The sequence below is a fragment of the Arachis duranensis genome, chromosome 6 (assembly GCF_000817695.3).
Source record: "Arachis duranensis cultivar V14167 chromosome 6, aradu.V14167.gnm2.J7QH, whole genome shotgun sequence".
Taxonomy (NCBI): Eukaryota; Viridiplantae; Streptophyta; class Magnoliopsida; order Fabales; family Fabaceae; genus Arachis; species Arachis duranensis.
In genome coordinates this window covers 55,384,020-55,393,932 of record NC_029777.3, presented here as the reverse complement: position 1 = coordinate 55,393,932, position 9,913 = coordinate 55,384,020, and positions in this window count along the sequence as shown.

Below are 9,913 nucleotides of genomic sequence, written 5' to 3'. Positions count from 1 at the left end.
GATTGAATGACTGTGACGAGCTTCAAACTCCTGAAGGCTGGGCGTGATGACAAGCGCAAAAGAATCAAGGGATTCTATTCCAGTAGGCGCAGGAACCAACCAGTGATTAGCCGTACTGTGACAGAGTGCGTGAGCATTAGTTTTCACTGCGAGGATGGGATGTAGTCATCAGCCATGTGTGATGCCTCCAGACGATTAGCCGTTCGAGTGACAGCCGCATAGGATCATTTTCCCGAGAGGATTGAAAGTAGCCACCGCTGATGGTGAACCCCTATACACAGCTTGCCATGGAAAGGAGTAAGAAGGATTGAGTTGAAGCAGTAGGAGAGCAGGCGTCCTTGAGCCATACAGTATCTCCATTCGCTTATCTGAAATTCCCACCAATGAGTCTGCATAAGTATTCTATCCCTTTTATTATTTATTTTCTTATTTCTATTTTCGAAAACCCATAAACCAATTTAATCTGCCTAACTGAGATTTACAAGGTGACCATAGCTTGCTTCATACCAACAATCTCTGTGGGATCGACCCTTACTCACGTAAGGTTTATTACTTGGACGACCCAGTACACTTGCTGGTTAGTTGAACGGAGTTGTGAGCTTCTCTAACAGTGCCTGAAATCCTTTTATCACAATTTCGTCTATCACTCTCCTTCATGTTATGCTCTTCATTTGATCCTCCACATGTAGCCATGGGAGTTCCTTGAGTATTCAAGCATTGGGATGCTAACCGGTTTACCACCTCATCTAAGGCGGCCGTGAATTGTTGCACGTCCCTTTTCATCCCCTATTGTCCTTGAACAAGAACACAAAGGATGTCATCTATTGGATGGTGGGGTTGATTGAAGGGTTCATCAATTTGGGGGAAGGGTTCATAGTAGGAAGGTGGTTCTTCTTGGTAGAGTTGTGGTGGTTCAATATTTTTCATTCTTTCCACTTGTTGGACAACACACCCCATGGTTGCTTGAAGTTGATCTAATGTTTTCTTGAGATGATCCCTTGACTCTTGTTCCTCTTGGATAATATGATTAGGATTATATGACTCTTGGAATGATGGATATGAATATTCTTCCATGGGAGGTTGTGGTGGGAAGTAGAGTTCATCTTGTGGTTGAAAATTTTCACACATTGGAGGTGGTTCATCTTGGTCATAATATGGAGACGGTGGCTCTTGGAAGTATTGAGGTTGGAATGGTGGTGGTTCAATATGTGGCTCATATGGCTCAAAAGGTGGTTGGTATAATGGATATGGATTAGGGTCATATGAAGGTGGTTGGTAAGAAGGGGCTTGTGAGTATGGTTGAGGGTTATGTTGAGGATATGGCTCATAGGCATATGGTGGTGGTTCTTGAAAGTCACAAGTGGATTCACCATATCCATTGGATGGACATGCATTATAGAATGGCTCTTCTTCATAGTGCATTGGTGGAGGTTGTTGCCATGAAGATTGATCATATGCATATGGCTCTTCCCACCTTTGGTTGTCCCATCCTTGATACACATCCTCATTGTAGCTCTCATTTCCTACAACATAATTAGAATCAAACTCATAGCCAATGTGAGAATTCCTAATGAAAAGAGAAAATAAGAACAAAAGCTAATAAGTAAGGAAATAAAATCCTAAAACTAGCAAAGCTAACAAGCAATCCAAAAATTAAGCATTTCACAATATTCACATATGTACAATAATCAATAACACAACACCATTGCAACTCCCCGGCAATGGCTCCATGTTGATGAGTGGATTTTTGACGGTTTAGAATTCACAATAAATTCTCGTTGCAATATAGTTTCTAAACCCACATTAATCATTTCATACAAAAATTTGTTTGTCACAAGTAACAAACCCCTAAAATCTATAAAACGAAGTATTGAAACTCGGGTCGTTCTCCCTTGGATTGCAATAAAGTGTCCTTGTTATTGGTTATGAGGTATGTTTTGGGGTTTTTGAGATAAGAGACAAGGAAATTAAATGACAATGAAATTCAAATAACAAAAAGGCCTGGGCAAGGGTTGGTGGTCAAGGATGTCTATCCCTATCACTAACCAAAACATGAGAATTGGCAAGGATCAACCCCATTAAGTCATCCTCTAACTAATAAAGGAAAGTCAAGTGAGTTATATCAATCCAAGTCCATAAGTCCTAGTTCCTGATGACAAGTCATCATATGCTAGCTTTGCAAGCATTTTCACTTGTTTCATTAGTTTTTATGCACTTTGTTGCATTGTAAGTAAGTAATTTGGAGTGGATTTGTATGGTTTTATTGAATCAATCAACCACCCTTTAATTGATACTAAATCATGAGGTTTAACCTAAATTTAATTAGTTTTTGAATGATTTATAAACCTTGTGAATTTGGTGATACTTTGATTGGTTGTTTTGATTACTTGTAGGTGAAGAAAAGAAGAAATCAAGAAAGTGTAGCCTAAGAAGCGTGGCCCAAGGAAGCGTGGCACATTAAAGGAGGGAAGCCACAGCGCTCTCTCCAATAGCACAATGCTCTCCAAAGGAGCATTGTAATGAACCAAGGAACCAAGGCTTGAATGTTATGCTCTCCTTGAGAGCTAAGCATTATGACGAGTCAAGGAAGAAAGGGGAGAAGCACAATGCTCAGCTCTTGCCAAGAATATTATCGAGCTCCTCCTAAAAATTAATTCAAAGAAAAAGCTTGCCAATGCTTGCCACAAGGTTTGAACCAAGCACCTAAGGAAAGGAAGGAAGCACTATTACAAAGCTTGGCAAAGGAAAATGTACATAATGGCTCAGCAAGGATTCGAACCAAGGCACTCCCACTCAAGGCATGCGCTAACTTGGTTTTCTTGCAAAGAAAATTGGCCAGCAATGCTTCCCCAAGGATTCGAACCTAGAGCCTCACCCTTGAAGCATGGATGCTACGCTCTCAAGGAGAGCTGAGCGCTACCCTGATGCTGCACACAAGCTTGGCATGCTACAAAGGACCAAACACACAGGGCAATGCTATGCTCTCCCCACCAACTGAGCACACTACTGGGAGCTAGCACCTATGGGCCAAATTGAACCAAAATTCAATTTAAATTAAATTCTTCACCAAATTAAAAAGCCCACCCAAATTCTAAAATCCAAAAATAGGAAGTGTATAAATAGAAGTTAGTTTGAGTTAGATAGGACCATTTTGCATACTTTTATGCATATTTTTCTACATACTTTTGGGAATTGGGAAGGAGAATTGATCTCTCTTCTTCTTTGTTATTACTTTTACACTTTCTACTTTTTATTTGGGATCTTGGGTGGAGAATTGAAGGAATTTTGTTTCAATCTCACTTTGAGATCTCTTTGTTTGTTTTCTGCATAATTCTGATACTGTGATTTGAATCCAAATTCTGTTTATTGCTTTCTTCTACTTCTTCTGCAATTTACTCTTCCATTTCTTTTGCAATTACTCTCTTGTTGGATCAAGGAAGGACTTCAGATATAGACTTGTTTTCTAGTCTCCTCCAACCCTGAGATCTTCAACTTCTCTTGAACTTTTGTACTTGAGCTACATTCTGCTTTCTGTTTGAATTTCCAAGCAATTGTTCTTTTCTGTTTAGATCTGTTATATCTCAATTCATACTTTACTTCTCTGATTCATGCCATTTTACTTTCTCTTTTTAATTTCTGCAATCCCAGTGCCCAAAGCCTTTTATGATTCAAGCCATGTACATTTCTTGCACTTTAAGATTCAGTTATTTACGTTTCTTGCAATCTATGTTTCTGTAATTTACATTACTTGCACCTTAAGATTCAACACTTTTACTTCTTCTGCACTTTAAATTCTTGTCAATTATCCCTCTCCATTTACATTCTATGCAATTTAGCTTCTGTTGGATACAAATCACTCAAATCAACTCTTGTTTACTTGACTAAATCAACCACCTAACTAAAATTGCTCAATCCTTCAATCCCTGTGGGATCGACCTCACTCATGTGAGTTATTATTACTTGATGCGACCCGGTACACTTGCCAGTGAGTTTAGTGTTGGATCATTTTCCATACATCAAGTTTTTGGTGTCGTTGCCGGGGATTGAAATAGATTGATAATGATTAAGTGAGGTGGTAATCTAGATTAAGCATTTTTTTCTTTTTGTTTCCAACTAACACATTAACTGTTTGAATTTTTGCCTAAGCTAACCAAAACTTTATTCTAGCAATAGATTGGAGTTTCATTGGTTTTCTAGTTTTTGTATTTCTTGTGTCTTGGTTTGTATGCCAGGTACAAGGAGAGCTATACTTACCTTTTGTGAACAAGACGAAAGAAATCTCAGAAGGATAAGGAGAGAAGCTAGAGGGAAGGCTGCTGTTGGAGAAGAAGAATCTGAGGAGGAATACTATGAAATGGAAGGAGATCCCTCTAATTCCAATCCTCCAGAAGGAGTGGTCAACAACAATCCACCACAGAGGAGAGTACTGGCTTCTTATACATTTGCAAACTCTAGACATTATGGGAGTAGCATTCTTACCCTTAATGTCAATGTAAATAACTTTGAATTGAAGCCATAACTCATCACATTGGTCCAAAACAACTGCTCCTTTGCAGGAAGGCCACTTGAAGATCCAAACCAACACTTATCCATCTTCCTGAGGATTTGTGATACTGTCAAAAGCAATGGTGTGCACCCTGATATCTATAAGCTGCTGTTATTTACATTCTCCCTCAGAGACAAAGCCACTCAATGGCTAGAGACATTCCCAAAGGAGTGCATCAACACCTGGGAAGATTTGGTGAGTAAGTTTCTTGCCAAATTTTACCCGCCTCAGAGGATTATTAGATTGAAGACAGAAGTGCAGACATTCACACAATTGGATGCTGAAACTCTATATGAGGCATGGGAGAGATATAAGGCTCTACTCAGGAAATGCCCACCAGAAATGTTCACTAAGTGGGACAAGCTGCAAAACTTCTATGAAGGACTCACTCTAAAGGCTCAAGAGGCACTAGATCACTCAGCTGGAGGCTATTTGCAACTGATAAAGACTGCAGAGGAGGCTCAAAACCTCATTGACATGGTGGCAAACAACCAATATTTCTTTGCTCACCAAAGGCAATGCCAACCATCACAAAGGAAAGGAGTGCTAGAGTTGGAAGGAGTAGACACAATCCTAGCCCAACACAAAGTGATACAGTAGCAAATTCAGCAACAATTTGAGCAAATGACCAAGAAAATTGATAGCCTACAAGTTGCATCAGTGAGTGTCACAAGCCAACCATCTACCCCTTGGGGGCAGAATAAAGAAAATCAAGAAGACAAATAGCAAGAGCAAATCCAATATGTGCACAACCAAAGTTCTGGATAGAATGAAGTGTTTGGTGATACTTATAACCCATCATGGAAGAACCACCCAAACCTTAAATGGGGAGATGGCCACAATCAGAATCAACAACTATGGCAAAGGAATTCAAATCAAAACACTCCAAGAAATAACCAGAACCATAACCAGCAAAGCAATAACCACAATCCATATAGAAAACCCCAAAACAACTACCCCACCTCCAACCATTATCCATACAATAAACAAACCACCACCCAAAACACTTATCATCAACTTTCAACATCTCATAACTCACCACAAGCATCATAAGACTCTCAGAGAATCTCCAACTTGGAGATGTTAATGGAGAAAATGATGAAGCACCAAGAGATGACAACAAAGAACCAGGAAGCTTCCATGAAAAATATGAAAAGGCAGATTGGATAGCTTTCCAAGCAAATTGCTATTGAGAGACCATCAAGCTCATTACCAAGCGACACCATTCCTAATCCAAAAGAAGAGTGCAAAGCTATACAGCTAAGGAGTGGGAAGACATTGGTGGACAACAAAGAAGCAACCAAGAAGCCTAAAGAAAGCAACAAAGAGCCAACAGAGATAGAGGAAGCTAGCAACAAGGATGTGACAACAAGCAAGTGTGTCCCAAAGGAGCTTAAGGAAAAGGATAACCAACCACAAGATTTGAGGAAAGGGAAGCAGATCATGGGAGAGCAAGCTCCAGGACAGCAGCAAGTGGAGAAGAGCTTTACACCTCCACTGCCATACCCCCAAAGATTCAATAAAGAAACCAAGGATCAACACTTCCACAAATTCCTTGAGGATTTCAAGAGGCTAGAGATAAACATTCCTTTGGCTGAAGCATTAGAGAAGATGCCTCTGTATGCCAAGTTTCTGAAGGAGCTCATCAACAGAAAGAGGAGTTGGCTTGAGAAGGAGACCGTGTTGCTCACTAAAGAATGCAGTGCACTAATCAGGAAAGGGCTTCCCCCTAAGCTTGAAGATCCTGGAAGTTTCTTTCTGCCTTGTACTATTGGAAGATTGATCATCAACAAGGCAATGTGTGACTTAGGGGCAAGTATCAATCTAATGCCCTCTTCCTTGGTGAAAAAGTTGTGCATAGAGGAAGTGAAGCCAGTACAAATGTCTCTGGAACTGGTGGATAAGTCAGTGATATATTCCAGGGGTGTGATTGAAAACCTTTTAGTTAAGGTGAACAAATTCATATTCCCTATAGATTTTGTAGTCTAAAACTCAGTTGAGAATGGAGGTGACTCAATAATACTTGGGAGACCTTTTTTGGCCACTGCTAGAGCCATTATAGATGTGGAGCAAGGAAAGCTGAGCCTCAAAATGCATGATGATAGCATCACTCTGAATGTATTTCCAGAAACACAGTTCATTGATGAAAAGAAGAATTGCATGGAAACTGACAAGGATGACTTATAGTAGAAGGAAGGAATCAATAAAAAAACTAATAATTACCTTCCAAAGCAAGAAACAAACAACACAACAGAAAAAAAGGAGAATGAGACGGTGTAGAGTGATGAAGAAACTCAAGAAGAAATTGAAGTGTTAACCACTGAGAAGGAAAATCCCAAAATAAAGACCACTGTCAAAGAATAAGGATCAACAAAAAGAAGAAAAAAGAGCAAGAAAAAGACTCAAAAGGGGTGGAAGAACAAGAAGATCCCAACTGAGGGATTCTCTAAAGGTGATAAAGTACAGTTGATCTACCAACAGTTGGGAACAAGCCAATAAGCTAATGACTACTACACTGTTAGCAAAATACTCTCACTTGAGTATGCTGAAATTGAGCATCAAGGCACAAAAAAGAAGCTCACAGTGAGGGGGGACAAGCTGAGACACTACGATCATCAACCACACTAATGGGGGGCGATGTCAAGCTAATGACAATAAAAGAGCGCTTGTTGGGATGCAACCCAACCTGAGGTAGTTTTCTTTTCATAGCTATTTCAATAAAAAGGTTGAGTAGTTTTGTATGTATTGTAAGGAGCTAAGTTTGGTGTTTCACACCAAAACAAATTAAGAGAGAATGAAGGATTCTAAGTTTGGTGTTCCGCCAACATTTTATCTAAAAGCATATTCTCACCTTCTACATAATGCTAGCTCCAAGCAATCAGACAAATCATTTATCTATTTGGCTGTTTTCTAGTTTTTAGTTCCATAATCTTTAGCAAGGCCAAGAGAATTCATAATTGGTTAACTTGTTGCATCAGAGGTAGTGGCAAGGAATTAAGTTTGGTGTTCCCACACCAAAATAAATCCAAAAGACACACTCAATTCATGCTTACTAATGATGTGTGGAAAACGATCCAACACAAAACTCACCGACAAGTGTACCGGGTCGCATCAAGTAATAAAAACTCACGGGAGTGAGGTCGATCCCACAGGGATTGAAGGATTGAGCAATTTTAGTTTAGTGGTTGATTTAGTCAAGCGAATCAAATATTGGTTGAGTGGTTTATCTTGAACAGAAGCTACATTGCTTGGAATGTAAAGGGAGAGGGAAGAATTGCAGTAAATTAAAAGACAGGAATGTAAAAGTGCTGAATCTTAAAGAACAAGAAATTAAATGACTGAAACTTAAAGTGCAAGAAATGTAAATTGCAGTAACTTAAATTGCAAGAAATGTAAATTGTTGAATATAAAAGGGGAACTAAGGATTGGGAATTCAGAATTCTAGAAATTGAAATTAAATTGCAGCAGGGTTCACAGAAGAACAAAAAAGAAAATGGGATCTCAGGACTCAAGAGACTAGAAAGCAAAGTTTAGATCTCAATTGCCTTCCCAGATCCAATTTCACAAAGCAATTAACAAGAAATTGAAGAAGAATCAGTAAAGGAAATTGAAATTAAACTCAATTGTGCAGAAAGGAATTAAAGAGATTTTGAATGGAGATTGAGACAGAATTTCCTCAATTCTTTACACCCAAAACTCAAACAAGAAAAGTAGAAATGCCCAAGAAAGAACAAGGAAGAAGAGAGATCAATTCTCCTCCCCAATTCTCTGAAATCTCCGTGAGGTCCCTAAGAGAAAGTTTAAAAGCTCAAAATGAAAGTAAAAATTCAAAGGAAAATTCATAGTTTAAAAGTAAAGAAAAAGGTTTTTAATTACATCCAACTAGCTCCTATTTATACACTTTCTATTATTGGATCTTGGGATTTGGATGGGCTTTTGATTTGGTGAAGGAATGAATTTTATTGGATTTTTAATCCAATTTTAGCCCATGAAGGATTGCTTCCAGGAGGCTGCCCTGCCCTTGTGGAGGGCAGGGCAGGATTTGGTGCGTGCGGCCATGGTGCGGGCGTGGTGCGTTGGTGTGCACTGCAGGATGCTGCCCTGCCCTCGCGGAGGGCAGGGCAGAAAAGTTTGGTGCGCCAGATTGGTGCCTTGGTGCGCTGCTGGTGCTGCCAAATGATGCTTTGGTGCGCCAGATTGGTGCGCTGGCCGTGCCACAATATAATGTTGCCCTGCCCTCGCGGAGGGCAGGGCAGTGTTTCCAAACTGAAGTCCCGCGTTTGAGACATGGCTGAAACACACGCTATTTATTTTCCTTGGCTTTCTTGGCACCATAATGAAGCCTAGTTCCTTGCTTCCTCATTGTCCCGTGTTCAACTCTTGTGGCAAGCATTGGTAGGCTTTTTCCTTTGATTTATTTTCCATGAAGGCCCTATACTGCCCTTGTGGAGGGCAGGGCAAGGTTTTGTTCTTCTTTGATCCAAGGCACAATTTTGTGCTTTGCCCTTGTCGTGGGCAGGGCAGAGTTGCCTTTCAAGCCTTGTTTGCTTATGTTGCCCTCCTAGAGGGCAGTGTGCCCTTGTGGAGGGCAATACTTGCTTCCCCCCTTCTTGCGCCACACCTTTTCTCCTTGGGCCACGCTTCCTTAAGCCACGCTTTCCTCTTTTCTTCTTTTCTTCACCTACAATAAACCAAAACAACCACTCCAAGTATCACTAAATTCACAAGGCTTATAAATCAATTAAAAATCAATTAAATTTAGCTTAAACCTTATGAGCTAACATTAATTTCACGGTGGTTGTTTGATTTAAAGAAGTTATGCATTTTCACTCCAAATCACTTACTTAGGATGCAAGAAAGTGCATAAAGACTAATAAAACAAGTGAAATTAGCTCGAAAAATGGGTATATGATGACTTGTCATCACAACACCAAACTTAAATCTTGCTTGTCCCCAAGCAAGCATCAAAATTAAGAGCAATTGAAATGAATTAAGAAAAGAACATATATCCTTATTAGGCATATAGCAGAACTTGATTTATGGGATCTTTATGTAGACAATGATAACTCAATTATTGTTGCTCTTACATAATATACATCTTCCCTCAAAGGCTTGCTAAACTTGTTGTTATAAGACTTACTTTTTAATTACTCCCTTGCTAACTTTTCTTTCTTATAATGCTTAACAAGCTTATTATTCTTTTAGAGGTTTGGTGTCTAATGTTGCAGTAGTAGCCTTTGGCTTTATTTTTTTTTTCTTTTACTCAACATCTTTCCACCACAGACACATGGCTCACTATTTCTTCCTAGATGATGCCCAGCATCTCTTTGGATAACTAAATATTCTGTATCTAAGTTGCTCTTTATT